Source organism: Triticum aestivum, chromosome 3D (genome assembly GCF_018294505.1).
Source record: "Triticum aestivum cultivar Chinese Spring chromosome 3D, IWGSC CS RefSeq v2.1, whole genome shotgun sequence".
NCBI lineage: Eukaryota > Viridiplantae > Streptophyta > Magnoliopsida > Poales > Poaceae > Triticum > Triticum aestivum.
The window spans coordinates 562,617,993-562,626,547 of record NC_057802.1 but is presented as its reverse complement, the minus strand read 5'-3'; positions in this window follow the sequence as shown (position 1 = coordinate 562,626,547).

Below are 8,555 nucleotides of genomic sequence, written 5' to 3'. Positions count from 1 at the left end.
CGCGTTCAACACACGTACGGTTGGGAAGACGTCTCCTCCTTCTTGATCCAGCAAGGGGGAAGGAGAGGTTGATGGAGACCCAGCAGCACGACGGCGTGGTGGTGGAAGTAGCGGGGATTCCAACAGGGCTTCGCCAAGCGCTGCGGGAGGAGGGAGATGTGTCACGGGAGGGAGAGGGAGGCACCAGGGCTTGGGTGCTGCTACCCTCCCTCCCCCCTCTATATATAGGGCCCCTGGGGGGCGCCGGCCCTAGGAGATCCCATCTCCAAGGGGGGCGGCGGCCAAGGGGGGGGACTTGCCCCCCAAGTCAAGTGGGGCGCCCCACCACCCCTATGGTTTCCAACCCTAGGCGTAGGGGAGGCCCAAGGGGGGCGCACCAGCCCACCAAGGGCTGGTTCCCTTCCCCACTTCAGCCCATGGGGCCCTCCGGGATAGGTGGCCCCACCCAGTGGACCCCTGGGACCCTTCCGGTGGTCCCGGTACAATACCGGTGACCCCCGGAACTTTCCCGGTGGCCGAAACTGGACTTCCTATATACAATTCTTCACCTCCGGACCATTCCGGAACTCCTCGTGACATCCGGGATCTCATCCGGGGCTCCGACCAACTTTCGGGCTACCGCATACTAATATCTCTACAACCCTAGCGTCACCGAACCTTAAGTGTGTAGACCCTACGGGTTCGGGAGACATGCAGACATGACCGAGACGACTCTCCGGTCAATAACCAATAGCGGGATCTGGATACCCATGTTGGCTCCCACATGTTCCACGATGATCTCATCGGATGAACCACGATGTCGAGGATTCAATCAATCCTGTATACAATTCCCTTTGTCAATCGGTACGTTACTTGCCCGAGATTCGATCGTCGGTATCCCAATACCTTGTTCAATCTCGTTACCGGCAAGTCACTTTACTCCTACCGTAATGCATGATCCCGTGACCAAACACTTGGTCACATTGAGCTCATTATGATGATGCATTACCGAGTGGGCCCAAAGATACCTCTCCGTCATACGGAGTGACAAATCCCAGTCTCGATTCGTGCCAACCCAACAGACACTTTCGGAGATACCCGTAGTGCACCTTTATAGCCACCCAGTTACGTTGTGACGTTTGGCACACCCAAAGCACTCCTATGGTATCTGGGAGTTGCACAATCTCATGGTCTAAGGAAATGATACTTAACATTTGGAAAAGCTCTAGCAAACGAACTACACGATCTTGTGCTATGCTTAGGATTGGGTCTTGTCCATCACATCATTCTCCTAATGATGTGATCCTGTTATCAATGGCATCCAATGTCCATAGTCAGGAAACCATGACTATCTGTTGATCAACGAGCTAGTCAACTAGAGGCTCACTAGGGACATGTTGTGGTGTATGTATTCACACATGTATTACGATTTCCGGATAACACAATTATAGCATGAACAATAGACAATTATCATGAACAAGGAAATATAATAATAACCATTTTATTATTGCCTCTAGGGCATATTTCCAACAGTCTCCCACTTGCACTAGAGTCAATAATCTAGTTACATTGTGATGAATCGAACACCCATAGAGTTCTGGTGTTGATCATGTTTTGCTCCAGGGAGAGGGTTAGTCAATGGATCTGCTACATTCAGGTCCGTATGTACTTTAAAAATATCTATGTCTCCATTTTGAACACTTTCACGAATGGAGTTGAAGCGATGCTTGATATGCCTGGTCTTCCTGTGAAACCCTGGCTCCTTGGCAAGGGCAATAGCTCCAGTGTTGTCACAGAAGAGAGTCATCGGGCCCGACGCATTGGGAATAACTCCTAGGTCGGTAATGGACTCCTTCACCCAGATTGCTTCTTGTGCTGCCTCTGAGGCCGCCATGTATTCCGCTTCACATGTAGATCCTGCCACAACGCTTTGCTTGCAACTGCACCAGCTTACTGCCCCACCATTCAAAATATACACGTATCCGGTTTGTGACTTAGAGTCATCCAGATCTGTGTCGAAGCTAGCATCGACGTAACCCTTTACGACGAGCTCTTCGTCACCTCCATAGACGAGAAACATATCCTTAGTCCTCTTCAGGTACTTCAGGATATTCTTGACCGCTGTCCAGTGTTCCATGTCGGGATTACTTTGGTACCTTCCTACCAAACTTACGGCAAGGTTTACATCAGGTCTGGTACACAGCATGGCATACATAATAGACCCTATGGCCGAGGCATAGGGGATGACACTCATCTTTTCTCTATCTTCTGCCGTGGTCCGGCATTGAGCCGTGCTCAATTGCACACCTTGCAATACAGGCAAGAACCCCTTCTTGGACTGATCCATATTGAACTTCTTCAATATCTTGTCAAGGTACGTACTTTGTGAAAGACCAATGAGGCGTCTTGATCTATCTCTATAGATCTTGATGCCTAATATATAAGCAGCTTCTCCAAGGTCCATCATTGAAAAACACTTGTTCAGGTAGGCCTTTATGCTTCCCAAGAATTCTATACCATTTCCCATCAATAGTATGTCATCCACATATAATATGAGAAATGCTACAGAGCTCCCACTCACTTTCTTGTAAACACAGGCTTCTCCATAAGTCTGTGTAAACCCAAACGCTTTGATCATCTCATCAAATCGAATGTTCCAACTCCGAGATGCTTGCACCAGCCCATAGATGGAGCGCTGGAGCTTGCATACCTTGTTAGCATTCTTAGGATCGACAAAACCTTCCGGCTGCATCATATACAATTCTTCCTTAAGAAAGCCGTTAAGGAATGCCGTTTTGACGTCCATTTGCCATATCTCATAATCATAGAATGCGGCAATTGCTAACATGATTCGGACGGACTTTAGCTTCGCTACGGGTGAGAAAGTCTCATCGTAGTCAACCCCTTGAACTTGTTGATAAGCCTTAGTGACAAGTCGAGCCTTATAGATGGTCACATTACCATCCGCGTCTGTCTTCTTCTTAAAGATCCATTTATTTTCTATGGCTCGCCGATCATCAGGCAAGTCATTCAAAGTCCATACTTCGTTTTCATACATGGATCCTATCTCGGATTGCAGGGCTTCTAGCCATTTGTCGGAATCTGGGCCCGCCATTGCTTCTTCATAGTTCGAAGGTTCACCGTTGTCTAACAATATGATTTCCATGACAGGGTTGCCGTACCACTCTGGTGCGGAACATGTCCTTGTGGACCTACGAAGTTCAGCAGTAACTTGATCTGAAGCTTCATGATCATCATCATTAACTTCCTCCCCAGTCGGTGCAGGCCCCACAGGAACATCTTACCGCGCTGCGCTACTTTCCGGTTCGGAAGGGGTGACTATCACCTCATCAAGTTCCACTTTCCTCCCACTCACTTCTTTCGAGAGAAACTCTTTCTCCAGAAAGGACCCGTTCTTCGCAACAAAGATCTTGCCTTCGGATCTGAGGTAGAAGGTATACCCAATGGTTTCCTTTGGGTATCCTATGAAGACGCATTTTTCCGACTTGGGTTCGAGCTTTTCAGGTTGAAGTTTCTTGACATAAGCATCGCATCCCCAAACTTTTAGAAACGACAGCTTAGGTTTCTTCCCAAACCATAATTCATACGGTGTCGTCTCAACGGATTTCGACGGAGCCCTATTTAAAGTGAATGCGGCAGTCTCTAAAGCATAGCCCCAAAATGAGAGCGGTAGATCGGTAAGAGACATCATAGATCGCACCATATCCAATAGAGTGCGATTACGACGTTCGGACACACCATTTCGCTGAGGTGTTCCAGGCAGCGTGAGTTGTGAAACTATTCCACATTTCCTTAAGTGTGTGCCAAATTCGTGACTCAAATATTCCCCCCCCCACGATCTGATCGTAAGAATTTTATTTTCCTGTCACGTTGATTGTCAACCTCACTCTGAAATTCCTTGAACTTTTCAAAGGTCTCAGACTTGTGTTTCATTAGGTAGACATACCCATATCTACTCAAGTCATCAGTGAGAGTGAGAACATAACGATAGCCTCCGCGAGCCTCAAGACTCATTGGACCGCACACATCAGTATGTATGATTTCTAATAAGTTGGTTGCTCGCTCCATTGTTCCGGAGAACAGAGTCTTGGTCATTTTTCCCATGAGGCATGGTTCGCATGTGTCAAATGATTCATAATTGAGAGACTCTAAAAGTCCATCAGCATGGAGTTCTTCATGCGCTTGACACCAATGTGACCAAGGCGGCAGTGCCACAAGTATGTGGGACTATCGTTATCAACTTTACATCTTTTGGTATTCACACTATGAATATGTGTAACATCACGTTCGAGATTCATTAAGAATAAACCATTGACCAGCGGGGCATGACCATAAAACATATCTCTCATATAAATAGAACAACCATTATTCTCGGATTTAAATGAGTAGCCATCTCGCATTAAACGAGATCCAGATACAATGTTCATGCTCAAAGCTGGCACTAAATAACAATTATTGAGGTTTAAAACTAATCCCGTAGGTAAATGTAGAGGTAGCGTGCCGACGGCGATCACATCGACCTTGGGACCATTCCCGACGCACATCGTCATCTCGTCCTTTGCCAGTCTCCGTTTATTCCGTAGCTCCTGCTTTGAGTTACAAATATGAGCAACCGCACCGGTATCAAATACCAAGGAGCTACTACGAGTGCTGGTAAGGTACACATCAATAACATGTATATCACATATACCTTTGGTGTTGCCGGCCTTCTTGTCCGCTAAGTACTTGGGGCAGTTCCGCTTCCAGTGACCACTTCCCTTGCAATAAAAGCACTCAGTCTCTGGCTTGGGTCCATTCTTTGGCTTCTTCCCGGCAACTGGCTTACCGGGCGCGACAACTCCTTTGCCGTTCTTCTTGAAGTTCTTCTTACCCTTGCCTTTCTTGAACTTAGTGGTTTTATTCACCATCAACCATTGATGTTCCTTTTTGATCTCCACCTCCGCTGATTTCAGCATTGAATATACCTCAGGAATGGTCTTTTCCATCCCCTGCATATTGAAGTTCATCACAAAGCTCTTGTAGCTCGGTGGAAGCGACTGAAGGATTCTGTCAATGACCGCGTCATCCGGGAGATTAACTCCCAGCTGAGACAAGCGGTTGTGTAACCCAGACATTTTGAGTATGTGCTCACTGACAGAACTATTTTCCTCCATCTTACAACTGAAGAACTTGTCGGAGACTTCATATCTGTCGACCCGGGCATGAGCTTGGAAAACCATTTTCAGCTCTTTGAACATCTCATATGCTCCGTGGTTCTCAAAACGCTTTTGGAGCCCCGGTTCTAAGCTGTAAAGCATGCCGCACTGAACGAGGGAGTAATCATCAGCACGCTGCTGCCAAGCGCTCATAAAGTCTTGGTTCTCTGGGATGGGTGCGTCACCTAGCGGTGCTTCTAGGACATAATCTTTCTTGGCAGCTATGAGGATGATCCTCAGGTTCCGGACCCAGTCCGTATAGTTGCTGCCATCATCTTTCAGCTTGGTTTTCTCTAGGAACGCGTTGAAGTTGAGGGCAACATTAGCGTGGGCCATTTGATCTACAAGACATATTGTAAAGATTTTAGACTAAGTTCATGATAATTAGTAATAATTAAGTTCATCTAATAAAATTATTCAATGAACTCCCACTCAGATAGACATCCCTCTAATCATCTAAGTGAAACATGATCCGAGTCAACTAGGCCGTGTCCGATCATCACGTGAGACGGACTAGTCAACATCGGTGAACATCTTCATGTTTATCGTATCTTCTATACGACTCATGCTCGACCTTTCGGTCTTCCGTGTTCCGAGGCCATGTCTGTACATGCTAGGCTCGTCAAGTCAACCTAAGTGTATTGCGTGTGTAAATCTGGCTTACACCCGTTGTATTCATTCGTTAGAATCTATCACACCCGATCATCACATGGTGCTTCGAAACAACGAACCTTCGCAACGGTGCACAGTTAGGGGGAACACTTTCTTGAAATTATTGCGAGGGATCATCTTATTTAAGCTACCGTCGTTCTAAGCACATAAGATGTAAAACATGATAAACATCACATGCAATCAAATAGTGACATGATATGGCCAATATCATTTTGCTCCTTTTGATCTCCATCTTCGGGGCGCCATGATCATCTTCGTCACCGGCATGACACCATGATCTCCATCATCGTGTCTTCATGAAGTTGTCACGCCAACGATTACTTCTACTTCTATGGCTAACGTGTTTAGCAATAAAGTAAAGTAATTTACATGGCGTTGTTCAATGACACGCAGGTCATACAAAAATAAAGACAACTCCTATGGTCCCGCCGGTTGTCATACTCATCGACATGCAAGTCGTGATTCCTATTACAAGAACATGATCAATCTCATACATCACATATATCATTCATCACATCCTTTTGGCCATATCACATCACACGGCATATGCTGCAAAAACAAGTTAGACGTCCTCTAATTGTTGTTGCAAGTTTTTACGTGGCTGCTATAGGTTTCTTAGCAAGAACATTTCTTACCTACACCAAAACCACAATGTGATATGCCAATTTCTATTTAACCTTCATAAGGACCCTTTTCATCGAATCCGTTCCGACTAAAGTGGGAGAGACAGACACCCGCTAGACACCTTATGCAACTAGTGCATGTCAGTCGGTGGAACCTGTCTCACGTAAGCGTACGTGTAAGGTCGGTCCGGGCCGCTTCATCCCACGATGCCGCCGAAACAAGATAAGACTAGTAGTGGCAAGAAAATTGACAACATCTACGCCCACAACAAGTTTGTGCTCTACTCGTGCATAGAAACTACGCATAAACCTGGCTCTGATACCACTGTTGGGGATCGTTGCAGAAATTAAAATTTTTCTACGCATCACCAAGATCAATCTATGGAGTCATCTAGCAACGAGAGAGAGGAGTGCATCTACATACCCTTGTAAATCGCGAGCAGAAGCGTTCAAGTTAACGGGGTTGATGGAGTCGTACTCGTCGTGATCCAAATCACCGCTGATCGAGCGCCGAACGGATGGCACCTCCGCGTTCAACACACGTATGGTTGGGAAGACGTCTCCTCCTTCTTGATCCAGCAAGGGGGAAGGAGAGGTTGATGGAGACCCAGCAGCACGACGGCGTGGTGGTGGAAGTAGCGGGGATTCCAACAGGGCTTCGCCAAGCGCTGCGGGAGGAGGGAGATGTGTCACGGGAGGGAGAGGGAGGCGCCAGGGCTTGGGTGCTGCTGCCCTCCCTCCCCCCTCTATATATAGGGCCCCTGGAGGGGCGCCGGCCCTAGGAGATCCCATCTCCAAGGGGGGCGGCGGCAAAGGGGGGGACTTGCCCCCCAAGTCAAGTGGGGCGCCCCCCCACCCCTAGGGTTTCCAACCCTAGGCGCAGGGGAGGCGCAGGGGAGGCCCAAGGGGGGCGCACCAGCCCACCAGGGGCTGGTTCCCTTCCCCACTTCAGCCCATGGGGCTCTCCGGGATAGGTGGCCCCACCCGGTGGACCCCCGGGACCCTTCCGGTGGTCCCGGTACAATACCGGTGACCCCCGAAACTTTCCCGGTGGCCGAAACTGGACTTCCTATATACAATTCTTCACCTCCGGACCATTCCGGAACTCCTCGTGACGTCCGGGATCTCATCCGGGACTCCGAACAACTTTCGCGCTACCGCATACTAATATCTCTACAACCCTAGCGTCACCGAACCTTAAGTGTGTAGACCCTACGGGTTCGGGAGACATGCAGACATGACCGAGACGACTCTCCGGTCAATAACCAACAGCGGGATCTGGATACCCATGTTGGCTCCCACATGTTCCACGATGATCTCATCAGATGAACCACGATGTCGAGGATTCAATCAATCCCGTATACAATTCCCTTTGTCAATCGGTATGTTACTTGCCCGAGATTCGATCGTCGGTATCCCAATACCTTGTTCAATCTCGTTACCGGCAAGTCACTTTACTCGTACCGTAATGCATGATCCCGTGACCAAACACTTGGTCACATTGAGCTCATTATGATGATGCATTACCGAGTGGGCCCAGAGATACTTCTCCGTCATACGGAGTGACAAATCCCAGTCTCGATTCGTGCCAACCCAACAGACACTTTCGGAGATACCCGTAGTGCACCTTTATAGCCACCCAGTTACGTTGTGACGTTTGGCACACCCAAAGCACTCCAATGGTATTCGGGAGTTGCACAATCTCATGGTCTAAGGAAATGATACTTGACATTTGGAAAAGCTCTAGCAAACGAACTACACGATCTTGTGCTATGCTTAGGATTGGGTCTTGTCCATCACATCATTCTCCTAATGATGTGATCCCGTTATCAATGACATCCAATGTCCATAGTAAGGAAACCATGACTATCTGTTGATCAACGAGCTAGTCAACTAGAGGCTCACTAGGGACATGTTGTGGTGTATGTATTCACACATGTATTACGATTTCCGGATAACACAATTATAGCATGAACAATGGACAATTATCATGAACAAGGAAATATAATAATAACAATTTTATTATTGCCTCTAGGGCATATTTCCAACAATTAGAAGACCTTTG